Below are 27,143 nucleotides of genomic sequence, written 5' to 3'. Positions count from 1 at the left end.
AATGATGGGCAGCTCTTCCACTTTTGAAGTATTAACAAAAATCAAAAGAGCCCTTTCTGATCCTCTAGTTTTACTCCTCCCTGAGCATAAATAGCTTCTCAAATATCCATGACCAATAGTCATCTAGCTTCTGGTTGACAATTTCCCAGGGAAAGAGAACTCATTATTTCCATACCAGAGGCTTGTCAGTGCAGTCAGACGACCCTACCCAGTTTATTTCTCAGACACGTTGCATCAATCACCTCCTTAAGGTATTTCCCTTTCTTCCTGTCAATTCACTTTTTCCCTAAACTCTACCCCCTTCCCCATTAACCTTGCCAACCATGCCATGCGAACCATCAAATTCACACAAGATGAGGTAGATAGTTGTGATGTGGCTGTCAATGAAGATAATGAATCTTGGACACCAAAAGTTACAGTGCCACTGAAGGTTATTAAAGCTACAATAATTTTTTAAACTGTGATAGCTTAAAATGATATTAAGTCTTTGGGGTACTCTGTATGGCTTCTAGGAATAAGGGATTAACAGCCCCACCTCACTTTGTCCTGGTCATACTACACATTGAGTATAGTGTCCAAGTAAGGGTGCCCCAGATTAAGAAGGATATTAACAAACTGGACAAGGTCCAAAGGAGAACAACCAGATTGTGAAAAGCCTTGAGGACATGTCATTTGAAAATCAGAGGAAGGAAACTGGAAGTGTTGACTTTGTAGAGGAGAAATCTCAGGGAGGCTATGATAGTTGTGTACAGGTATTTGAAGAATTGTCACATGGAAGAGAGATTTGTTCTGTGTGGCCCTAGAAAGAAGAAACAGATGTAAGAGGTAGAAGCTTCAAAGCAACTGATTTAGGTTTGATGTCAGGAAAAACTTCCTAATGATTAGAGCTGTTCAAAAGTGTAAAGGGTTGACTAGAGAAGAAATGGGTTCCTCCCCCTCAACTGGAGATCCTAAAACAGAGAATACATGACCACTTGTTACATTTGTAGTAACAACTATTGCTTTCAGGTATGAACTGGATTAAATTGGTCCTGACATCCCTTCCAACTTAAAATTCTTTGATTGTCTTTATATCCCCAATACTGTTAAATAAGGAAGCAAAATCATCTTGCTCGGTGGTTTTGTGTGATGGAGGATGAGAAGAAGAGAGGGAAGTGGGGGAAGCGCAATGGGGGAGGAGGGAGAGAGATGTGTCATGTGAGCACATGGCCTGAGCTAGGGCCATCAGTGTATTACACATTGCAAGTCAGAGCCAGCTATTAGTGATGCTGTCATCCTGGTGTACATTTCATTTTTGAATTAGCAACCCAGCTCCTGCCAATTATTTCATTTGCACGCACACATTTTTCATGCAAACTTAAACATTCCAACCTCACAGACATTGAACATAAACATTAAACAGGCCACAGCATTTTAATTAGGTTCAGCCAGGTTCAGTATGTTCCACTACTTAAGATTTGTATAAAAGCAATTCAACTTAGATCATATCCTCAGCCCCAGTCCAATTCGACTCTATGCATGCTTTAATTTCCTATGAGTGTTTAAGGTTAGAGAAAAATTTTCATCTGGGCAGATGTTGAATGTCGGTAGTGATTATTCCTTAAGCTTCTGGCCATTTGGGGTACCACAAGGGTCAGCTAAACTAGTTAAGGTTCTAGATAGGAAATGACAGGGAAACCTGGCAGAAACTAAGAACAATTATTCCATTAACCAGAATAAGCATAAGCCCTTATATTTATAGGATCATAGATTTAGACATGGAAGGGATCCCATCAAGTTCAACCCTTCCATTTTATAGAAGAAAAATATATGTTTCTAGTTAAATGGCTTGCCCAGGGTCATGAGGGTAGCAAGGAGCAAAGCTAGAATTCAAACCCAAGTCTTCTGGATTCCAAATCCAGAGATCTCACCACTGAACTGTTTTATTCATCACTTTATGTTTCTGAAAGCATTCTAGGATTCATTTTTTTTATTTTATCCTCCCAATACCCTTGTCAAGTAAATAAAGCAGATATTCACATCCCCATTTGGCACCAGAGGTGATGAAGGCCAGAGAAAGTAAACCAGTCCTCCAAGATGATACAAGGAGGTAGAACTTCCAGGCTCAAGATACCATCTCTTGCTTCCAGGCCTTCATTTTTCATACACACACACACACACACACACACACATGCACACAGACACATATGCGCACATGCATACACACACACACACACACACACACACACACACACACACACAAAACCTCAGAATTCCTGGCTTCCTTTGAGCCACATTTCAGATGGCATCTGAGACTATTCCTGGTCCTTTTGTAATTGTTGCTGTTCAGTCATTTATCAGTCATGTCTAACTTTTTGTGACCCCATTTGGGGTTTTCTTGGCAAAGATACTGGGAGGGAGGTTGCCATTTCCTTCTCCAGCTCATTTTACAGATGAGGAAATTGAGGCAAACAGGATTAAGTGACTTCTTAACTCTAGACCTGGTACTCTATCCACTGTGCCACCTAGCTGCCCCATTCCTAATCCATCCCTGCACCAGTTATTGTCACTTTCATTTTCCTGAGTTCAAATCTGGTCTCAGGGGGCGGAGCCAAGATGGCGGAGTAGAAAGACGCACATACACATAGCTCCAAACCCACAACCCATAGAACATCTACAAAGAAGTAACTCACGGTGAATTCTGCACCCAGAGGCCACAGAACATTGGAGTGAGGGAGATTTCTGTTCTGGAGAGACCTGCAAACCTCTCGCAAAAGGTCCTTTGCACTGCGGACTGGGCGCCGGGACTGGGAGCTGAGTACAGCCCTGCCACAGCCACGGCACCGAGAGGAAAAGATCCGAGCGGGCTTCAGGGACGGGATCTCCAGCGGCCATGCGGGTCCCTACACCCACAGGTGACAGGGGTCGGTGAGAGGGTCTCTTTGGTGGGTCGAGAGGGGAGTAGGGTGCCCCCATAACTCAGGCCCCCTCGGGAGGCAACAGCAGAGGTGGGAGCAGACAGGGGCTCCCCAAGCAGGCAGGAGCCCAGATCCATTGTTGAAGATCTCTGCATAAACACCCTGAGGGAACTGAGCCGTGAGGTAGCCCTGCCCCCACCTGAGCACCTGAACTTAATCTCACACTGAATAGCAGCCCTGTCCCTGCCGAAGCCCCGAGGCTGGGAGCAGCATTTGAATCTCAGACCCCAAGCGCTGGCTGGGACGATCTGGAGGCGAGGTGGGTGTGAGGAGAATATTCAGAGCTCAAGTCACTGGCTGGGAAAATGCCCAGAAAAGGGAAAAAAACCAAGACTATTGAGGGTTACTTTGTTGGTGAGCAGGTTTCTCCTCCCCTCCCTTCTGATGAGGAAGAGCGGTGCTCACCATCAGGGGAAGACACAGAAGTCAGTGCTTCTACATCCCAGCGCACTCAATGGGATCAGTTCTGGGAAAAGGTCTTAAAGAGCCCAAACAATTTTCAAAATCATGATAGAGAGGTGGAGGAAAAACTGGGAAGAGCAATAAAAGACTTGCAAGCAAAGTTTGAACAACAAATCAGCACCCTGCTAAAGGAGACCCAAAAAAATGCTGAAGAAAATGACACCCTGAAAAATAGGCTAACTCAATTGGCAAAGGAGGTTCAAGAAGCCAACGAAGAGAAGAATGCTTTCAAAAGCAGAATCAGCCAAATGGAAAAGGAGATTCAAAAGCTCACTGAAGAAAATAGTTCTTTCAAAATTAGAATGGAACAGATGGAGGCTAATGACTTTATGAGAAACCAAGAAATCACAAAACAAAACCAAAAGAATGAAAAAATGGAAGATAATGTGAAATATCTCATTGGAAAAACAACTGACCTGGAAAATAGATCCAGGAGAGACAATTTAAAAATTATGGGACTACCTGAAAGCCATGATCAAAAAAAGGGCCTAGACATCATCTTTCATGAAATGATCAAGGAAAACTGCCCTGAGATTCTAGAACCAGAGGGCAAAATAAATATTCAAGGAATCCACAGAACACTGCCTGAAAGAGATCCAAAAAGAGAAACTCCTAGGAACATTGTGGCCAAATTCCAGAGTTACCAGGTCAAGGAGAAAATATTGCAAGCAGCTAGAAAGAAACAATTCAAGTATTGTGGAAATACAATCAGGATAACACAAGATCTAGCAGCTTCCACATTAAGGGATCGAAGGGCGTGGAATAGGGTATTCCAGAAGTCAAAGGAACTAGGACTAAAACCAAGAATCACCTACCCAGCAAAACTGAATATAATTCTTCAGGGGAAAAATTGGTCTTTCAATGAAATAGAGGACTTTCAAGCATTCTTGATGAAAAGATCAGAGCTGAAAAGAAAATTTGACTTTCAAACACAAGAATGAAGAGAAGCATGAAAAAGTAAATAGCAAAGAGAAGTCATAAGGGACTTTACTAAAGTTGAACTGTTTACATTCCTACATGGAAAGACAATATTTGTAACTCTTGAAACTATTCAGCATCTGGGTACAGGGTGGGATAATACACACACATGCACACGCACATGCACACATACATAGAGACAGAGTGTGCAGAGTGAATTGAAAAGGAGGGGATCATATCTTAAAAAAAAAAATGAAATCAAGCAGGGAGAGAGAAATATATTGGGAGGAGAAAGGGAGAAATGGAATGGGACAAATTATCGCTCATAAAAGAGGCAAGCAAAAGACTTTTTAGTGAAGGGAAAAAGAGGGGACGTGAGAGAAAAACATGAAGTTTACTCTCATCACATTCCACTAAAGGAAGGAATAAAATGCACAGTCATTTTGGTATGAAAACCTATCTTACAATACAGGAAAGTGGGGGATAAGGGGATAAGCAGAGTGGGGGGGATGATGGAAGGGAGGGCATGGGGAGGAGGGAGCAATTTGAGGTCAACACTCATGGGGAGGGACAGGATCAAAAGAGAGAACAGAAGTAATGGGGGACAGGATAGGATGGAGGGAAATATAATTAGTTCTTACACAACACTACTATTATGGAAGTCATTTGCAAAACTACACAGATCTGGCCTATATTGAATTGCTTGCCTTCCAAAGGGAAGGGGTGGAGAGGGAGGGAGGGCAGATTGGCAGACAGGGGCAATTAGAATGCTCGGTGTTTTGGGGTGGAGGGAGGGGACAAAAGGGGAGAAAATGTGGAACCCAAAATTTTGTGAAAATGAATATTAAAAGTTAAATTAAAAAAAAAAAATCTGGTCTCAAACACTTACTAGCCATGTGACCCTGAGCAAGTCACTTAACCCTGTTTGCCTCCACTCCTCATAGAAAAGGAAACGACAAAGCATTCCAGTACCTTTGCCAAGAAAACCCCAAATAAGGGCACAGAAAGTCATACATGACTGAAACAGCTGAACAACAACAACAAAAGGCAGCTTAGAGGATGCAATCGATAGAGCACTGGGCCTGGAGCTCAAGATAGACAGAAGTTCAAATCCAACCTCAGGACAAATTTACTAGCTGTATGATATTGGGCAAGTCACTTAAGCTCTGTCTACTTCAGTTTCATCAAGAGATGGATAATAATGGCACCAGTGATTCCCCCTGTGGAATGTAAACTCCTTGAAGGCAGAGGAGATTTCATTTTTGCTTCTGTATCCTAAGCACCTGAGATAGTGCCTCTTTGCACTTAGTAGGGGCTAAACAAATTTTTATTGAATGCGATTAGATTGGACTGAATGGAAAGATCCCTGGAGTCAGAGGACATTTGTGTGAAGGCCAGCTCTGCTATGATAATAATAGCTAATTTTTATATCCTCTTTACTGTGTGCCAAGCAGTGTTAAGCCCTTTACAATTATTATCTCCTTTGATCCTCACAACAACCCAGTGAAATAGGTTCTATTTTTCATCTTCATTTTACAGATGAGGAAACTAAGGCAAACAGAGGTTAAGTGACTTGCCCAGGGTCATCCAACTAGTGTCTGAGGTTGAATTTGAACTCAGGTCTTCTTAACTCCGGAACCAGCACTCTACTCACTACACCACCTGGATGCCTATGTGACTTCTGGCTACTCATATGACTTTTCTAGGCTGCTGCTTCCTCGTCTGTAAGATAAGAGAGAGAAATGAACTAGATGGTTTCTAAGGCACCTTCTAGTAACTCTTGCATTTTTGGGTCTGCCTGGGCACACGGATGAGTGTAAGCTGATGGAAGCAGTGATTGTGGCTGAGGAAATGCTTAGAGCATATAGTTTCAATTATGGAGGGCTTCCCTAGAGAATGGCAGCCCTTGTTTTTACTTCCCAATCAAAGGCCTGGTTTGGTATGCTACAATATTAGGCTCCATACCAAAAAAAATTTATATCTATGCACTGGCCCTGCCCTCCATCAGCTTATAGTCTAAAAAAGACACTATAAATAAACATAACTAATACAAAGGATCTTAGATTGGGACTGAAAAGGAGTTTAGAGATCATCTAGTCTGACCCCTTTATTTTACAAATGAGGAAACTGAGGCACAGAGTGATTAATCAATTTGCCTAAGGACCCAAAGGAGGAGTGACTGGAATTTAAGCCCAGGTTCTCTACCCCTGTATTGTTAATGTATTTTTAATGGAATTAATGTATTTTTCATGGAATGAGAAGATCTTTCCCATCCATTAATAGGCCCATGGAATTGTAAGTTGCATGAGTTTGGGCCACATGAAGCTTGTGGTGGGAGGATCTTGCTGAGCAGGTAGAACAGAAAGGGGTGGAACAGGAAAGGTGGAACAGGAAGAGGCAGAGCTGGAGCAGAACTGAGAGGAAATTGGTCATAGCAGTTAGAACTGAGAGAGAGAGAGGAAACAGGCAGCTGGCTGTGAGTTTTCTTTTGTGGGAAGGCCCTAGCAGGGGGAAGGTTTGGGGATGTGTTGTCCTCTGCATTGTTATCGTATATATATTTCTTTGTTGCTATAATGGATTAGGCTTTCTGGTGTTTGAATAAAAGTTTTGGTTCTGTCTTCCATGTGGAGAGTATATTCTGAATTACACCAGCATATTCATAGCTGCTGTAGGCACTGTGAATATAGCATTGGCACTATAATCCCCCCTGCCAATTCAGTGTTCTTTCCACCAAAGTCTCAGAAGAACAGAAACAGGCAACCAACAAATGAATGCTTAGTGAAGTAATATGAATATACCATGGAGAGTAAAGAGCATTGGATTTGAAAACCAAAGACCTGTATTCACATTTGGGCCTGCAATTATTGTTTACCAGCATGAAAAAATAACTTCAGACAAATCACTTAATTTCCCTGAGGCTGGCCTTCTGAACCAGTGAAATGGGGCTAATAGCCATTACCAGCCTCAGGGGTTGGTTGTGAGGAAGGAGCTTATCAATGTTAGAACACTGTGGTACAGCCAGCCCTCTTAGGGACGGGTGATGTAGGGATCCTCTACCACCATCCCATTTCAGTTGAAGCACAGATATCCTCTGCCTGCTCCAGATCAGCTGTGAGATTTTTCTTAATTGGCTGCTGAGCTGGATCTCAGTGGCTATACTGGAAGGGTGATCCTTGCCCCTTCAGACTTCTTTCTGCTGACCTGGAAGTTCAAAGATGACTTTGTGACTCCTGGAGGATCAGGGTATGAATTCATAGCCTCCTAGGAAAACCTATACTTGAGGATAGGACCACCTTCTATTGGTACCAAAAGTGTTCCAGTGACATTTTAGTACTAAAATTGAAAATTACAGTTTCTGAACAACTGAAGTCAAGGATCACCCAAAAGTCAATGGAAAGGCACCCAGTGAGTACAATCAGGCCCTGATATATTACTAATGAAGAATTACACACAGGAAATAGTGGGAAGATGTTATTAGAGAAGCAATGGTCTAATGGCAACGAACTGTCTTTGGAATAAGAGTACTTAGGTTCAAATGCTACATCTTTCACCTACATGATCTCAGGCATTATTAACTTCTCTGGGACTCAGTTTCCTCATCTGTTAAATGAGGGGTTTAGGTAACTTCTAAGTTCTCTTCAAGATCTGAATCTACAATCCTATGAAATGAAGGACCAGAAGGAAAAAAAAAATGCCAGGCCAGTCACATGGTAAGAATAGGAGATAACCATGGACAGCTTACATCCTCCAGTGGTATTCATGATATATCAAAAGAACTGGGTAGATCAGCTGTGGTCTATTGTTGTATGGCTATAAGACATGGAAATGCTAATCTTAAAAAAGCTGAAAATGACTATCACCAAATGACGATGGAACAACCCATGATAGGGGTGAGTGAGTAGTCTACAATACAATACCAACAGGGAATTTTAAAGGAGGAATAAAGTTATGCATGATGTCAAGAAACATAAAAGCAAAACAGAAGGGTTAATCAAATGGTAAAATTGAAGGCTAACCAATGAATAAGGACTGTGATCCACTGGTGTCCTCACTTTGCTAAAAGAAAAACAAATCCCCCCAGAAATTTAAGTGGATTCCATAGTGAACTTTTATGGACGTGGATGGATTCTAATTTGCATCATTGAAGGGAGTATTCACATTAATGACATCATAAATCTATCAAAAGAATTTAAGTTGGGGCAGCTACATGGCACAGTACATAGAGCACCAGCCCTGGAGTCAGGAAGACGTGAGTTCGAATCTGGCCTCAGACACTTAGAAGCTGTGTGATCCTGTGCAAGTTACTTAACCCCAATTGCCTTGAAAATAAATGAATAAACAAAAGGATTTAAGTTCCTTATGTGTACAGATTTTAAGATTCCAAAAAGCCAAAACTGTAGGTTTCCTAGAGTCACAGGCCATGCCCTAGCCTTCCATCATACACTCAGGTAAGGCGAGTCAATTCCCTAAATTGGCTAAGTGGAATCCCCAAGCTCACCCAGCAATGACCTTTGTCTCTTGACCTCCAGTTTAGTTTCTCCTTCCACTAAGTCATACAGCTAGAATCACAAAGGGTTGGAAGGACCCTCAGAGGTGATTTCATCTCTGCTATAAGTGGTTACTCAGCCTCTGCTTAAAATAATAGTAATATTATTGTTGTTCAGTCATGTCAGACTCTGTGGCCCTGTTTGGGGCTTTCTTGGTAAAGATGCTGAAGTGGTTTGCTATTTCTTTCTCCAGTTCATTTTACAGATGAGGAAACTGAGGCAAACAGGGTTAAATGACTTGCCCAGGGACAACCCAGCTAGTAAGTGTTTGAGGCTAGATTTGAACTCAAGCCTTCATGACTCCAGGCCTTGCACTCTATCCACTGCATCACCTAGTTGCCATTTATCTAGTGCTTAAATAAACTGGAGAAGAAGTGGCAAACCACTCCATTAATTTTGTCAAGAAAACCCCAAATGTGTTCATAAAGATTCGGATATGACTGAGAAAAGGCAGTAACATGCCAAGCACTTTATAATGATCTCATTTGACCCTTAAGACAACTCTGGTAAGTAGGGGCTATTATTATTTCCATTTTACATATGAAAAAACTGAGGCAACCAGAGGTTAAGTGACTTACCCAGGGACACACAGTGTCTGGGGCCAGAGTTGAACCCCAGTCTTCCTGATGCCAGGCCTAGCTCTCTACCTAAAGGCCTTAAAGTCGCCTTACTAGAAAGGACAAGAATCCTAAGATTCATGTCCCTTAAAAAGAACACAGAGGAGGATGGAAGAAATTAGTAGCTTAAAGATTGAACTACCTTTCTTTTCATATTAATATGTATTTTCAAGAGTGTAGATTTTCTCCACTAGGACAGGTTGTGTTGTATGAGAGGAGAAGTTAACAGCTTCCCTTGATAAGGATGGAAGAACTCTTAGTGAACTTTGTCACCCAGAGATGGTTAAGTTATTGGCACCTACTCTGTGCTATCTAGTTGATTGGTTTGTTTTCTTAAGCAGCTGTGGGATGGTGGGTAGAGAACCGATCTCCAGGTTGAGAAGACCAGGGATTAAGTCCTGCCTTCAACACATGCTAATTTTGTGACCCCAGGCAAGTCACTTAATTTCTGGATGCTCTAAGACTTTAGGTTGCAGAGAAGGTGCCAGCCTACATCAGTAAAAGGAATTTCTTCATCCCACAGTCTCTTCTGGGAATCACAATTCCAGGCCCTTAGCCCCATTAGTTGACTAGGGAGATCTAGAATCGAATTAAATCTTCTCTCCCTACCCTAAACACCGCCCCCTTCCCCACCCTCACCCCGCCCATAATCATGGTCCCAATTCAGGGGTTGATGCCATGCTATCTAATAATCAAATAGAAAAATGAACAGAAGCCTATATTTGTGCCATAACCAGTTTTTACACATTGAACATTTTTTTCTTATCCTCCAGGGCACCACTTGGCCCCTTACCTTAGCCTTGGGTGTGGCCTCTACAGAGGGTGTTCCTAGGTACCCTCAAGCAGTCAACCAACTTCTCAAATAAGATATATACGTGCCTGTGTTCATCCTTTGTTGCCAAAGAAGACCATGCCATCAGAGAAATAATGACATGACTTGCATTGATTTTGTTTTGAGTGAGGGAGGGCTGTGCAGGTCACCAGCCTCACTTCTTCATCAGGATGCCTGGAGATGACCCAGGATGAGGCAATTGGGGTTAAGTGACTTGCCCAAGGTCACACAGCTAGTGAGTGTCAAGTGTCTGAGGTGAGATTTGAACTCAGGTCCTCCTGACTCCTGCACTGGTGCTCTATCCACTGCACCACCTAGCTGCCCCTAAGATATATATAGAATCCCTTTGAAGTACATAATATTGACTATTTCATTTTATCAAATGGGATACCTGAGGAATAGGGTAGGTCAGTAGCAGTGCCCAATCAGGCCCAAAAGCCAGTGACTGAATTAGGTAGGGTCTTCTGAATTTTTATTATTTCAGTGCCACCACTTCATGAGGGATCTCAGCCACACTCGCTTCACTCCCTGCTCAATTCATTTATGAACTTCACCTCCTTACCAACAGCCTTACCTCCTCTCTTGTACAGCTTTGTATCCTCTCTAACCCCTTTCCCTTTTCCAGCTCCTTTTTATGTTTTGTTTTCTTTCATTAGAATAAACTCCTTGAGAGTTGGGATTTTCTTGTTAGGTTTTAACTGGGTCCTCAGCCTGACACAGAATAAGGGCTTAATAAGTATTCAATCTCTCTCTCTGTCTCTATGTCTCTGTGTGTGTATGCCTCTGTCTCTCCCTTTCTCTCTTTTCTTTGTCTTTCTGTCTCTCCTCTTCTCTCTCTCTTTCTGTCTTCCTCTATCTCTGTGTATGTCTCTCCCTTTCTCTCCCTCCCCTACTCTCTCTTTTTTCTCTGTGTTTCTGTCTCTTTCTGTCTCTGGATCTCTCTGTCTCTGTCACTCTGTCTCTCTGTCTCTACTCTTCTCTCTCTCCATCTCACTCTGTCTCTATGTGTGTCCCTCCTCTTCTCTCAGCCTTTTTCTCTCTCCCCTACTCTCTCTCTTCTCTCTGTCTCTCTTTCTTTGTCTTTATTTCTGTTTCTGTCTCTGTCTCTCTCCATCTATCAGTCCATCTACCTAGCCACCATGTGCCTCACCACTTGGGTCTCTGATGATTCAGAGGACAGGGTGGGTGGTTTAAAAAAATTGATTGCTAAGGTGAGAATACCTTAAGGCACCTCAAGAGTTAATATGCTTGGTACCCAGCCATCACCACCCAAGATTTCGAAAAGAACTCCACAGGCAGTATTCTTCTATTGCTACTGTTTTCGAGAAGTCCAGAGACAGATGAGGGTAAGGTAAGAGGGAAGCCCTGCCTCCCTGCCTGATGACTGTTTACCTTGCCCCTCCCGGTGAGGTAGCAGGGAAGGGGGCTATTCTCCAGGCTGGACAGTGCAGCTACTGTAACACCTCAGCAGTGAGGGAGGTGAACCAGGAGCTAGGGGTGAGCGTCCCCATTTAACAGCTTTCCATTTGTTTACCAAAAAAATATTGTTCCATCATAAAAATTCCCAAAATAGTTCCCTCTCTGGCCAGACTGACTGGCGGGCGCCCAGCTCCAGAGCCCAGCCTTGTTGGAGACTCGATCTTGGGGAGGTGGGATTAAAAGGGAACTCGGAGGTGGGAGCTGGCAGCGAAGCTTTGCCCCTAAATGAGAGGCACCCCTCCTGGGACTTCCCGTGGGGTAGGAGCTGGAAAGACAAGACGCGCAGGGACTAGCCCGGCGCTCAATTGCCAACACCCAGACTTCATTTTCCATGGATGCCCAGCCAGCCTGCTGTGGGAGGGCGAGTCTGCGTGGGCAAAAGCAAACCTAGGTTATTTTTAGCCTACCAGGGTTCTGCTTGGCCTGGGGGCCTTTTTAATGGTTGGACTGGAAACAAAGGCACCCACTCCCCTACCCCCACAAGTCCCTAAATATTCCTGTGCAGTGTCTGCGTCTGCGGGATCCAGATCGTAACCACTTGAGTGAGTCCTCCCCACCCACCTATCTAATGCACTTGAAGGACCAGGGCTTCCTCCAGATATATAAGGGTAGTTTCTCTCTGCTCCAACAAAAGTGCACATGCTGTAAAGTATCCTGGTCCCATGGAAAGAACATTAACTCTGGGGCCAAAGGATCTAGGTGCACAACTCACTTCTGAGGTTTACTATCTGTGTGACTTTGGGCAAGCCACTTAATCTCCCTCGGCCTCAGTTTCCTCATCTGTAAAATGAGCATGGTTGTACTCAGAGGTCTCTGAGTCTATGATCCTATGAACTTTTCACCAGGCAGGAGGTTGAGCAATGTACCCCCACGGGTTGACCCTGCCCCAAAGGAAGTCATTGGAAGGGCACTGAACTTCTTTATATCACAAACCCAAGATTTCTTCATTCCTCAGAGGGACTCAGACATATCATTATTTCCTGCCTGGCTGCATTATTTTGGGACTTTTCTGACTGACTTCTTCACTGTGTTCCCATGTGGGATACCTCCCTACCTCACCCCCAGCCTTTCCAGTCCCTTAATCATGGAGATAACAAGGTTCTGTTGAACTTTTCTCTATACGTTACTTCTGGGCAGCTAAGTGGTGCAGTGGATAGAATGCAGGGCCTGGAGTCAGGAAGACTCCCCTTCCTGAGTTCAAGTGCAGCCCAGACACTCACTGTGTTAACTTCAGCAAGTCACTAAACCCTGCTTGCCTCAGTTTCCTCATCTGTAAAATGAGCTGGAGAAGGAAATGGCAAACCACTCCAGTATCTTGGTCAAGAAAACCCCCAGTAGGTTCATAAAATGTTGGATATGACTGAACAACTTCTCCCACTAAACAGCTCCTTAAGGAAAGGGACCATCTTTCTTTTTTTCATAGTCACATCCCCAGCACTTAGTACGGTACCTGGACACGTTAGGTGCCAAATAATTGTTTATTGACTATTGACTCAAGAAAGCAATTTTACCTATGTCTGATTGGGAAGGAGGGGTAGGTTTCACATCTATACCTGTAGGGGTGGTAGGTGTAAATGTCTTGACTTTCTAATGATTCAACAAAATAGCTCATTAGCACTCAACCAATTCATACCTATCACCCAGCTCTCATCATGGCTCAAAGGAAGACCAGACTCAAGACCAAGTCAGCAGCACCATTCCCAACTGTCACAGAAGTAACGAGGGACAATGTCATAAATTTAAATTCCAGGCCCCCAAACAAAATTTTCCCATTTGCCCAGAAAATTCCCTCACTTCTCACATGATATAGGGAGGCCTATGCCCTACTTAAGCAGCTCTATCTATGTACTGCCCCATATCTATAACATTTTCCAGTCTAGTATGCAGTCAAGGAGACAAGTTTAGACTTGGAGTCAATTTGGGTTCAAATTTCCCCTCAGATACTTCCCAGGTATGTGACACTGGTCAAGTCACATAGCTTGTCTCTGAGCATCACTTTCCTCTTCTTTTCAAATGAAGGACTAGGACTCTATGGTCTATAAGGTCCCTTCTAGACTAAATGGTCTCTTAAAGGAAAAAGCCCCTGTTTGACATGTCACATTAGAATTGATATCCTCTTTAGTTCATTTTAACCCTGGGAGGCCAAGGATTGATGGGAGATCTTCCCCCACCCTCCGTTCCTAGGATTTATAAATCATTGCTTCTTGTGATTGATGGACAGAATGGGTGTACATGTCTCACAAAGGAGAGAATAAAAAGAAAATGTTATCAAGAATCCAAGAATTTTTAATGACTTTCCCCCCTAAAAAAAAAAATCTCTCCAAGAACTTGATAATTTTACCCCTTCTCAAGCCTTATTTCATCGCCCTTGTTTATTTTTTAGTTTCTTTGGTTTTAAGTCTAGATTAAATTGAATTAAACACAGATCACATCCAAGGCATTGACCTGGACTCTGAGCATTTAGTAGATATTGGGGAAATTTCCCTGATTATGGCTTTGTCATGTATTTAACTTCACTCCTTATGGCTTCCCCAGTTTCATTAATCACCCATTATTTCTCACTATATCATCCAGTCCAAACTTTGGTTTTTTAGTTAGGTGAAAGCAAAAAACTTCCAAAAGAGAGGGATTGGCTGGCAAGGGCCCTGAGGATAGAGAGAGCCAGGAAAGTGGAAAACAACAATCCTTTCTACTTTAGGATTTGGCCTGCTATTTGGTTCTATACAAAATGGGCCACAATAAGAGTAATTTATTTTTATGTAATCCCCTAAGTCAGGGGCATACTGGTGTTTACCAATTAATTTTCCAGGGCTTAAGGGGGAATGTATACAAACATACCTTTAAGTTTAATTTATATTATTAACAGTTTCTCCATCACTTTCTTAAGTCTTGACAACCAGCAAAACAATAAATCAAGTCCTGATCTGGAGATTCTGAGGTATAAGTGATCACAATTTAACAATGAGCTTTCTGGTAGAAGCCACCTCCTTCACACTACAGCCACTAAGACTTATATAACGTGTCTTACCAACCTAATTTCAATTTTTCCTCCCCACAATCCTGCGAGGTAAACCTGTAAGTATCACCATTTTACATATGACTTTGAGATCCAAAGAGGTTAAAAACCTTGCCCAAGGTCACCACAGTAAGCAATTATCTAAGGTAGGATTATCACCCAGTTCTTCTTCAGGTAGTAAATGTATCAGTCAATTAGTATTTATTAATTACCTACTCTATGCTAGGCATTGTGCTAAATTCTGGGGATATGAAGAAAGTTTAAAAAAAACAAAACATTTAGTCCAATGGTGGAGTAATATGTAAACAAGGTACAAATCAGATAGATTAAGAAGGACTTGGAAAGTTCATGCAGAAGGTAGAATTTTAGCTGAAACCTAAAGGAAGCCAGGGAACCTAGAAGGTAGAGATGATGATGCAAGTGACTGTTCCAGGCATAGGGACAGCCAGGGAAAACACTCAGAATTAGGTGATCAAGTGTCCTGTGGGAGAAACTGCAAGGAAGCCTATGTCACTGGATCACTGGATATGCAAAGGGAAATAAGGTATTAAGAAGACTGGAAAGGTAGGGAGGGACCAGATTCTAAAAGGCTTTAAGAGACAGTGAATTTCATTTTTGAATCTGGAGACAACAGGAAGTCATTGGAGTTTATTGAATAAGGAGACAACAAGGTCAGATCTGTTCTATAGAAAGATCAATTTGATTACAGGAGTAGAGAAGAGATTGGGGAGGGGGGGAAGACTAGAAGCAGAGAGAACAACCAACAAGCTATTGAAATAGTCTAAGTGTGAGGTGATGAGGGCCTGTACGAGGACAATGGCAGTGTCAGAGGAGATAAGGAGGCATATATCAGAAATATTACAAAGTTAGAAATGGCAGGACCTGCCAACTGATTGGATCTGGAGAGGAGTGAAAAATAATGAGGAGTGGATGACTGGGAGAACAGCAGTCCTCTTGAGAGTAATGAGGAAGCAGAGAGAAGGGGAGAGTTTGAGAGGAGAGGTGATATGTTCAGCTTTGGATATGTTGAATTTAAGATGTCTGCAGGACATCCAGTTTGAGATATCTAATAGATACTTGAAGATGTGAAACTAGAGGTTAAGAGAGAAGACCGGACAAGAAGGTCTGAAAGTCAGCTGCTTAGAGATGCTAACTGAAACCTTAGGAGCTGATGTGGTCACCAAATTTAAAAGCACAGATGGAGAAGAGGAGAGAAACCAAGACAAAGCTTTGGAGACACTCAGGGTTAGCAACAGTTACTTTTACTTAGGTGAAGATTCAGCAATGGGTACACAGAAGGAGAGGTCAGACAAGTAGGAAGAGAACCAGGAGAGGGCAACGTCATGAAAACCCAGAGAGAAGAGAATTATGGAGCAGAGGGTGTTCAACAGTGTTCAAAGATGCAGAGAGATCAAGAAGGACAAGGACTGAACAACGTCGTTAGATTTAACCGTTGAGAGATCATTAGTCACGCTGAAGAAAGTAGTTTCAGTTTAATGATGAGGTTGGAAGCCAGACTCTTTAGAGAGTTAAGAAAGCAAGAAAGAAAGTAGAAGCCAACTTTCTGGACTTATCACATTAATTCACTTCCTCCATACTACATATCAGTCAAACTGCCTGGAATGCAAGGAAATGCATTCTTTCTCACTTCCACTTCAAGAGTCAGCTCATGGCCTCCATCCTTTCTCACTTCCACCTCAAAATCCCTAGCTTCCCTCAAGAGTCAGCTCATGGACACCTTCTTGTAGGAAGATTTTAATGATTTCTTCTCTTTTTTTTACTACTTTTTCTTTCTTTTCTTTTCTCTTCTTTCCCTTTTTCTTCTTTTGTGTGTTTCCCTTCTACTCAAACTACACTGTATATTTATCTGTTTCAATGTTGTACCCCTGAAGGCAGCAACTTTTTTCCTTTCATTTTGATATCCCCATTGCCTAGCTCAGTGCCTTACACAGCAAGCATTTGATAAAAGCTTGTTGGAGAGAAATACATAAGACTGAAAGCCATTTTCCAATAGATAATTAGACAAAACATATTAATAAGCAATTCTCAAAAGAACTGCAAACTATTAACAACCATATGAAAGGATACTCCAACTACACAAACCAAAACAATCTTCTGTGGTTTCACCTCACGCCAAACTGAGAGACCTGAATGAGGACTCAGGTTCAATGGTCTGCATCACTACCACTACCCAACATTTTTTCTCCATAACTGGTACACTCAACTTATAGGTGTGCTGAGAGGCCCTTTATTTCCTTTTTACTCCACTCTTGCTTTCAGAGGTTGAGTGACACCTTGAGGGCAAGAGGGATGAATAAACAAGTGAACAAGTGAAGGTAGCTTGACGTGCATGCACAATTTTTCTCTCATTTCTAACCCTTCCAGTGTCTAACGCCAACTAGTCATGAGTTCTTTTTCCTCCAGAGGGGTAAAGGGTTAATTTAAATGCCATCAGGACTCAATGAAAAGGATTAAGAAGTAAAATACCAACATGATTACTCATTGGAGTATATATTGGGAACTTGTTTCATTTTGTTTTGGTTACTATAATGTTTGCTGTTAAGTTTTGGAAAATTAAAGATTGGCTTTGGACTAGCACTGTTTTTGATTGAGGAAGTATTTGGGCTTTGATCTTTAATGGTGTATGTACATAGCTTTCGCCTAAAAAGAAAACAGCTCTGTGTAGATTTTTCTTCAAATCACAAGTTTGCTTACTCCACAGAGGGTAAAGGCACTTCTACCTCATGGCCAAATGAACCACAAAGGGATATGCTAACTATATTTTCCATTGCAAGGGTCACTTCTCAAATGAAAGTTTTCTTTTCTCTAACTATGAAAAGTACAGGCACTCTTCATGTTATGGGCAATGAATTTCCAAACTTTCAGTATTGCATGCTGACAACTCTCTCCTCAAATCTCTAACCCATCCCCACCCACTTCAGCAACCTGAGCCAACAACACTACTTGGCACACAGACCAAGGAATTCTCTGGTCCATTACCTCTTCCACACTACCTCTTTTCTTCCCCTCAAGGGGATTTTGCACAAGCCATGTGTCCCTTTTTCTTCTGTCTTTTACAACTCAGTGAGTTCCCAAGCTATTTCCCTCCTTCTCTTTCTTTGTCAACCAGGAAAAAAAAAAACAAACAACTCAGTCATGACTAATAAGCATAGGTGTAGTGCTAATAATATAACATTATTAGGGAGAAGGAAGGCAATTTGTTTTTTGGTGAAGTTAGGGACAACAAATGATTGGTGCCATTGATCTCTACAGGGGAGATTCTAACTTAGGATTAATGAATTTGCTTTTTAAAAATATCTTGATAAGCCTATTCCAATAAAATTGGTTTCCTCTGTAATCCTATGTATTGTATTTTATACATTTAAATAACATTATTCTGAGGAGTGGATAAACTTCACCAGATTGCCAAAGGTCTCCATCACACCAAAAAGTGTGCTAAAAACCTGCTAAAAACCACTGAAAGTGGCAAGATGTTTTCTGCAGTATCTCCACAGGCATCTTCATATACCTCCTCACCTTTCTCTAAACTTGATTTGTTTTTAAGCATCAACCTTTAAATACAAAAATCTATTTCTTATTCAATTTTATTGTTTTCACACTAGTATAACAACAATTTTCCTTTTCTTACTCTCCAATTTATTTTACTTCAATAAGCCTTTATTAAATGCCTACTATGTGCAAGGCACTGTCCTAAGCACTAAAAGATACAAAAGTGGCTTCCTGGGGAAATATTCACTCCATTTACTACAGAAGAATATGGTATAGCCTGAACAAGACCTTGTAACTACAGAAACATAGATACCAAAGACTTAATATAAAATGTGATTTTCACAATCGTTTCATCTGACCCACATCCAGAAATTTTAGAGCGTCTAGAGACAACATAAAACTCAGATATTAATTCTCCGGAACCAAAATTTTGCAACCCTATTGAATTATTTGGCCCCTATTTTTTAAAAATTCCACATCAACCAAGGAAATATTCCTATTAATAAGAGGATTATTAAACGTTAACCTGACCAGATGTGGTAAGTTGAGTCTTTCTGCTCCACAAACATGCCAGGATTTTGGTCTTCAGACTTTTATAACTCATTCAACAAGCATTTACCCCACACATAGCATTCAACTCCACTGGTCTATCATCATTCACACATAGTCAATCATGAGGCTGAAAACTTAGGAACAGTGTTTCTTGTGGGTAGATCTAGTTCCCACTTAAAAAACTAATACACCAATACTCCTTCCCAAAACATTTGGCTGCTTCCTTTGGACACAAACAGTGAGCTGAGTGCTTCTCAATATTAACTATGATATTTTTATAGACTTTAAACTATGGGGAAACAGTGGAAGGTATCAGGGAAAGTGCCAAAAACCTAGAGAAAGCAATTCACCATTTAGAATCTTTGCAAAATAATTCTGTTTCCAACTGGTGAAGAAAATTAGGAAATGGTATTGAATTTGATTCTGCCTTTTATAGTCAGAGAAGGATTTTATTTCATGGCCCAGGCCACAGAAAAGAAGGAAATTCTTCCTTCTGGTTCCTACCCACTTATACCCAGCTGCCCCAAAGGAAGCTTAGCTGACAATGTAGTTGCAGAACTGGTTGAAAAAGCCAAGAAAACTCCTTTGGGGCACTAATTTTTACTACATAGAATTATAGGCTCCAAGATTAAAAGGACTATCGGGGAGGGAAAGGTAAGAATATGATCAGGTTTTGCAGGAATTGATATTTATAAAATATTTTGTAAATCTTAAAGTGCTATATTAAAGCTAGGACCATATTGACAAAGCTAATAGAATTTTCTCATTTTATCAAATTAGTATCAACATTAAAATCCTGCTTTAAAGCTTCATCATGGCATCATGAAAGTAACTCTATGGTCTGGAAGATTCTCTCATCAGTAGTAGGTCCTACTAAGTGGGAAAGATTTCGTGTGTAGATGTGATAGTATCAGTTGTTTAAGGATCAGGTTTCATTCCATCCAGCCATTCACAGACATACCAGGGGCCAGGCCAGAATGAGCATCTGGAACCACAAGGTCCCTCTGGATTGAACCTACAGATACCCTGTCCCCACCCCAGGGGAATTAATCCATTCTGTTTTGGAACACACCATAAGGTACATGTAAATGCTTATGTATTATCATGACCCTGACACCCCAGTGGATGACTGGATCAGATAAAGCACAGTCTAGAAAGCAAGGGCTAGCCCACTTAGGTTATCATGCCAACAGTCTCACTGCTGTGGTTCCCCCATCCCTTTTCTCTTCATCTTTTGCTCAGAGAACAATAAACAAATTAATACTGCCATCGCTATTGGAAAGCAATCCATTGTCCTATGGCTCAACTCACAATGCCTAATAGTTCACTCCTTGGCCACCTCCCTAGGATATGTGTGGTGCATTCCCTCTAATAAAATGTTAGCTTGTTGTGATCAGTGAATTTTTATTTTGTATCCCTGGCACCTGGGGCAGTGCTTCATTCATCGGAGGTACTTAAAAAATGATTGCTGATTGATTGATTGGCCTCTCTGGCTAAATTTGGAGAAATTCATCAGTCAGTTCTGATGAGTTTGGCTACTAGATGAAGAAATTTTTCAGGCACAACAAGTCACAAAGATCTAATGAGGTAAAGAGGAATTATATTCTAAATTGGTAGGAATGCCCTTGCTGGTGAAATCTCAAACCCTTGAATTATCTAAGTTTAGCACCCACAGCCCTCACTCACACGTGGATCCCCAGAAAGCCATTCAAGGTTCATGGCACATTGTGGGCTAGTATATCCTGAAAACCATAGTTCACAAACCCCCACAATTTTTTTTCATTCACTAACCCAACCCAAGTAAATACACAGTAGTTCAAAGCAAAGGGCATTTCTTTGAACAGCATGACAAAATAAGTATGCCTGCATGCACAAACATAAGTACAAACAGTCTTCTCCAGGTAACCACCCAGGTCGGGGGAGATAAACACAGGGTACATTGATAGCCAAGTAATACACATGGAGGGACACACAGGTAGGGAACAGGTGCTACCAGGGAACATGTGTGGAAAGGCACACATATGACCAAGGTAATGAATTTCTTGCCTGTTAATGCCAACAATGTAATGTCCTTTGCTATTCTCCGTTGGATATTTCTAATGAGCTACTGCTGTTTCTACCTATTGGTAGAAAAACACAGCTAGATGGTACAGTAGATAGAGTGCCCAGCCTGGAGTCAGGAAGACCCATTTTTCTAAGTACAAATCAGCCTCAGATACTTACTAGCTGTGTGATCCTGGGCAAGTTGCTTAACCATGTTTGCCTCAGTTTCCTCATCTGTAAAATGAATTGGAGAAAATTGGAGAAAGAAATGGCAAACCATTCTAGTACCTTTGCCAAGGAAACCCCAAGTGGGATCACAAAGAGTCAGAAACAAGTGAAGAAAAACAACAGATGATCTTCCCTGGCAATGCTACTCTGAAGTGGCTGGGGATTCAGCTCTGAAAAAACTCATAGCCTCAGGCTAGTTCAGCTTTTTTTTTTTTTTTTTGAGACAAAGCTAGCCACAGTCTGTTCCCTAGGAAATCCCTCAATCAATTAAGTTTATCTTTTCAACATCTCCTCCTCTTGCTGCTCCTAGAGGGGAAAGGTGATGAGGGAGGGAGGTGCCTTGCTGTTCAGTTGTATCAGACTCTTCATGACCCCATTTGGGATTTTCTTGGCAAAAATCCTAGAGTGGTTTGCCATTTCCTTCTCCAGCTCATTTTACAGATGAGGAAACTGAGGCAAACATGGTTAAGTGATTTGCCCAAAGTCACACAGCTAGTGTCTGAGGCTGGATTTGAATTCAGTGAGAAAATTATAGTGAGAAAATTCCTTTCAGTTCTTTTATTTCCTTAATGACAATTGTAGTCTATGCAAATTTTGTTACTTCAATCAAACTGCTCTGCTGCCTATAGAAGCTATGAGGGAAGGGAGGGGGTGGTGAGACACCCACAAAGACCAGGGTACCAGGGGTAGGTCACCTAGAAGGAATTTGCAGACTCAAGCATTGTTGAGGTCAAGGTAAAGATTTATTACGCTTTTCAGCAGGCAAGAGTTCTTAGGAAACCTGGAACCTTAGAGAAGTACAGGTAAAGTTTATATAAGATATTCTATAGTGAAGCATGTGCCAAATATGCTAACTAGGTATTTTGGGGTGGGATTAGGGAGTGGTTAAGGAGTGATTAGTTCTTAAAGGAACATGTACTTTTGGTATCATTGAGAAATAGCCCAAGGTGGGGGGCTACCTGGAGGTGTGGTTTTAGACCTGAACTGTCAGGCTAGCTCCGAAATACCAGGTTGCGCTCATCAGTGTCTTGTTAGGCAAGATAAATGTAAGGGAGTATACATATGTCTAAGTCTAGGATACATATGATTGGTCAGTGAGTAGTAAATGTCATTATAACCAAGTGCACAGCCTGTTCAGCCAGTACACAGCTGGATCACACTAATAAATCTATAGGTGCAGCTGGCTACTATAGCAGGAAGGGAGATAATGGTTGTTGCTAGGGTAGGCTGTTTCCTTGGGCTGGGGAGAAACTGCCTGGGATAATGTTTTGAGGCTAGGGAGAAATGTGACTGATTATAGAATTGGGGCTCAAGCACCCCATCAGAAGCATATGCATAATTGTATTAATGTGCTCTGACATATGCATGACAGAAATATACCAGATGGAGGGAAGAGTAAAATGTACATACTTACAAGATGAATTTCATCCCTCACTTTTGACCACTCCTTAACATCCAGACCACTTTCCCCAGCCCCCTTTCCTTCCTAAACTCCCTTAAGCATATAGTGATTGATTATATAAGGTATACACCAAGATGGGGGGGAAGGAAGGTGGAGAAGATTCAAATTCTTTTTTTCCACTCCTCCGATTCTGATCCCCACCATGTCCTTCCCCAGGGACCCCAAAACCTAGAGCCAACCAAAGGAATGGGACAACTGCTCCCCATCTCAGTGAAATCTATCTTTGCTCTTCCAATTGTGTTTGCTTACTTCCCTAGGGAAAAGACTTTGTGAACTCTTCCTGTCTTGGTCGTAAGGGTCCTTCACACCAGGAAGGTGTGACCCTCCTGGGATCAGATGGTGTCATTAACAACAACCAGGGTGGAAACCACCTGAACTTCCAGATTCTGTGAATTTCACAGCCTCTATACTCTGCCCTTCTAACATTAGAGCTTCTCACATCTAGGTGCTAGTGTGGATATGTCAAGGGCCTCTGGCCGATTCTCTCCTCCCTTTACTACTTAATCAAACTGACTCTGAGGAAAGTGAGCCCCAATTGAATCAAGGGCTTAACTTCAGAGCAAAGGTTTCGCTGGGGGTCTTGGGGTGGGTAAAAAGGCAGAAGAGGAGGGAGGGGAGAAGGAGTGACTCTTCCCAACTGATAGCAAGCAACTAGTTTTTTTCTGAATCACCTATTTCCTGGGGGACGGGGATGGGTTGTTCTCTTGCTTGGAGCACCTCTGTATTGTGGGAAAGGAAGAAGGAAGGAAAAGAAAGAAAAGGAAAGAAGGGGAGGGGAAGGGAGGGGAGGAAGGGGAGGGGAGGAAGGGGAGAGGAGGGGAGGAAGGGAAGGGGACAGGATTAAGCATTCATGAAGTGCCTAGTATACCAGGATGAGCACTAATGCTAAGCACTTTTCAAATTTTAACTCATTTAATTCTCACAACAACCCTGGGAGATAGGTGTTGTCATTATCCCCATTTTTACAGTTGAGGAAATTGTGACAAAGAGAGGTTAAGTGACTTCCCCAAGGTCAGACAGCTAGTAAGTATCTAAGATCAAATTTGAACTTGGGTCTTCCTGACTCCAGGCCCACTTCTCTGTCTACTAAGCCACCTCATTCTGTTGTATACAACTCTTCATGGTCCCATGGACATATGGTTCATTGGGTTTTCTTGGCAAAGATACTGGAGTGGTTTGCCATTTCCTTCTCCAGTGCAATAGAGGCAAATAGAGGTTAAATGACTTGTCCAGTCCTGACTTCAGGACCAGCACTCTATCCACTGAGCCACCCTGCTGCCTCCATTTGGCCACGTAGCTGCCCCTAAAGAGAATTTTCCAACTCCAAATGATGCCATGAGATATCTTTGTAGCACTGCTCATTATAAAGAGATCAGATCTGGTCTTCTGTGTACACAAAGGAAGTAGCTGACCAAAGGGCATAATCTGAGAAATACCAAAAGGTACTTCCTCTCCAAGACCATAAATATTTCCCCATAAGATTTGTGGAACTCTTTGTGTTTAAAAACATCAGGGAAGCCTCCAAGCATAAGGCTTAATACCTCACCTCAATTTGTTAACTGATGCCGAATGTTACAGAGAGTAGAGCAGAGGGCATCCGAGACATGGAATTGTTCGTCTTCCTTAATTGTAAAGGAAGAACTAAGTCTGGTTAAACATTATATATAAGACTGAACAGTCACTGACTAAGAGTCAAGATTTGAATCCAGGTCCTCTGACAATCAAACCTGCAACCCTTCCAATGAAACCGAACAATGGCACAAATGGGTGATAAATGAAACAACCACACAACAAATTCTGGTAATGCTTGTACATTACTGAGAAATGACACTGGTAGAATAAATGTATTGCCAAGTGTAGCTGTACTCCCAACAGTAATGGATTTTAAAAGGATACAAAGGAATGAATCTCTAATGGTAAAATTTTAGACCATTAGAAGGAATGGATTTCCCAATACTACTGAAAAGTAGTTTCTTCCTGGTTATATCACACAAAGAAGAAAAGAAAAAACTTGGATTATTTTTTTTTAATAAATAAATAATTTTTATTCATTTTATTTGGTCTTCCTACATTTTCGAATGTATATTTCCCTCCACCCTGTTCCAGAGGGTAATCCTTTATGACAAAAGAGAAAAATAAAGAGGAAAAAAGTACAGAAAAACTAAGCAATATATCCCAAAAGATCAGACGTTATATATACTGTTACACACCCGTAGGCCCCCATCTCTACAAAGTGGGGGTGGTATGCTCTTTTATGTCTACTTTGGGACAATCTTGGTTATTATAATTTCCCATCATTCCATGTGGATTGCTTTGTTCTGGTTGTTTTCATTCACATTCTCTGGATTGCTTTCACTTTGGAGGAAGAGTTCGCAGATGTTATCTTATGGTTGTATTTAGTCATTCCCCAATTGATGGGCATCTAGATTGTTTCCAATTCTTTGTTACTGCCAAAACCATTGCTACAACCACTCAGGCCTTTCTTGGGGCTTTGTATTATGTCTTTTAACTTCCTTGGTGTACATGCCTCACAATAAAATGTCAAAGTTGAAGAGGAGGGACATTTTAGTCACTTTCCTCCCATAATTTCAAATTGCTTTCCTGACAAGAAAAATCTTGTGATACAAATTATATGGAAGTATGCAAATTACAGATAAGCAGCATAACTTTTTAAAAATATAGTTATGACCACTTTCAAGGATAAACTTAAGCTTCTGTTTTTACTTCCATTCACTTTCCTCTTATGTCCTTAGGGTCTCTTCCCCTTCCCTAAATCTGGAGAAAACACAGCCGTGTTTAACTTTTCTCTATACATTACTTATGGGTAGGTAAGTGGTACAGTGCTATCAAGTGCTGGCCTCAGACACTTACTAGCTGTGTGACCCTGAGCAAGTCACTTAACCCTGTTTGACTAAGTTTCCTAATCTGTAAAATGAGCTAGAAAAAGAAATGGCAAACCACTCCCATATCTTTGCCAAGAAAAGCCCAAATGGACTCACAAAATAGACAAGACTGAAACAACCGAACAACACACATTACTTCCAAATTAAGACTGATAATATTCCTTCAGGTAACCATCACTACTCAACTATACAAACTTTTTGCTCTGTCTTCCATGCAAGGTGGCACAGTAAATAGAACCCTGGAATTTGAGTTAGCAAGGCCTGAGTTTGAATCCAGCTTCATCATTTACTAGCTATGTGACCCTTAGCAAGTCTTTTGGGCAGTGGTTGCCTCAGTTTCCTCAACTGTAAAATGGAGATAATAATTGTTGTGAGGTTCAAATGAGATGTTTGTAAAGTATTTTACACAATATCTGGTACACAGTAGGCACTACAGAAATGCTTATTCCCTTCTTCTACCATGCACAGAGTAGGTGCTATATGAATGTTTATTGCCTTCTCATAATCAGAAATCTCCTTTCCCTAATCCAGATAACCAATCTAGCTTTTCTAAGATTCTGTTCACAGTTTGAAATTGACTAAATGAAACAAATTAATTTTGTCTTTATCACTTTATATTCCCAATTAAATCCTTTTATTTTCATGTTTTCCCAACTTCCTAGCCATATAGAGATCAACTTGGATCATCCATCTTTGGTGCACCACAGAGAAGCATTTTCCAGGATCCTTATTTACAATGAAGCAATCTAAAACATGTACAACTACTGTGTATGGACTATGGTCTAGATATCTCTTCTTTCATTAATACATGCACAGTATATATGCCATAAATAGATATGTACAGTACCAAAGGAAGGTCTTCATTTCCTTAAATACCTAATCATTTGAACAAAGTTAAAGCACACATTTTCTTAGTGGGATAATACATTAGCTAGCATGGACTATTTTATCTGATTTATCTATTACTAGACACTAGTGTATAGTGATGAGCAAAAGGAACACAGCCTAGAAAAGTTTTAAAGAATTAGAGAGAGGAGTGTGTGTGTGTGTGTGTGTGTGTGTGTGTGTATGTGGACAGGGACAGAGAGACAAAGGGAGACAGAGAAATGAGACAGCAAGACAGAGAGAGAAGGGGAAGAAAAATGAAAAGAGAGAGAGAAAGATGGAAAGAGAGAAAAAAATAAACAGAAAGCAAGACAGAGAGAGGAGGGAGAAAGAGATGGAGAGAGAGAGAGAGAGAACGCACATGACAGAAGGAGCTAACCATTATCAATAAGTTCCTGAAATGAATACCAACAAACTACAACTCAACTCTTTATGAATCACAGAATGTTAAGAGTAGGAAAAGACATTAAAGATTATCTAACTCATTCTCCTCATTTTATAGATTCAATTCAATTTAACAAATATTCATAAAATACCCACTATGTAAAAAGCCCTGTACTATGTGCTGTTAAAAAAAAAATCACTTCATTGTAATTTATAGTCCTAAAGAGTTGCCTAAAATACCGAGAGCTAAGCTATACCATGGACAGACATAGCCAGTGTATATCAGAGTCCGAAGTTGAACCCAGGACTCTGTTCATCATATAGATGGTGATATGTTCATCAAATCTG

At 41.3% G+C, this 27,143-nt stretch overlaps 1 long non-coding RNA gene and 1 other non-coding gene across 3 annotated transcripts in view; both read left to right on the top strand.

Moving 5' to 3' along the window:
* The window catches only part of LOC140513603 (uncharacterized), an 88,558-nt gene that overhangs the window by 23,792 nt on the left and 37,623 nt on the right, over positions 1 to 27,143 (top strand). The window lies entirely within an intron of this gene.
* LOC140515095 (U6atac minor spliceosomal RNA) lies at positions 9,704 to 9,829 on the top strand. The gene has a single exon (XR_011970852.1). It is a non-coding gene; the product is annotated as a U6atac minor spliceosomal RNA (small nuclear RNA).

The sequence above is a fragment of the Notamacropus eugenii genome, chromosome 7, assembly GCF_028372415.1.
Source record: "Notamacropus eugenii isolate mMacEug1 chromosome 7, mMacEug1.pri_v2, whole genome shotgun sequence".
Taxonomy (NCBI): Eukaryota; Metazoa; Chordata; class Mammalia; order Diprotodontia; family Macropodidae; genus Notamacropus; species Notamacropus eugenii.
Note: the sequence above shows the minus strand (reverse complement) of the source record. Positions and strands in the feature narration are given on the sequence as shown.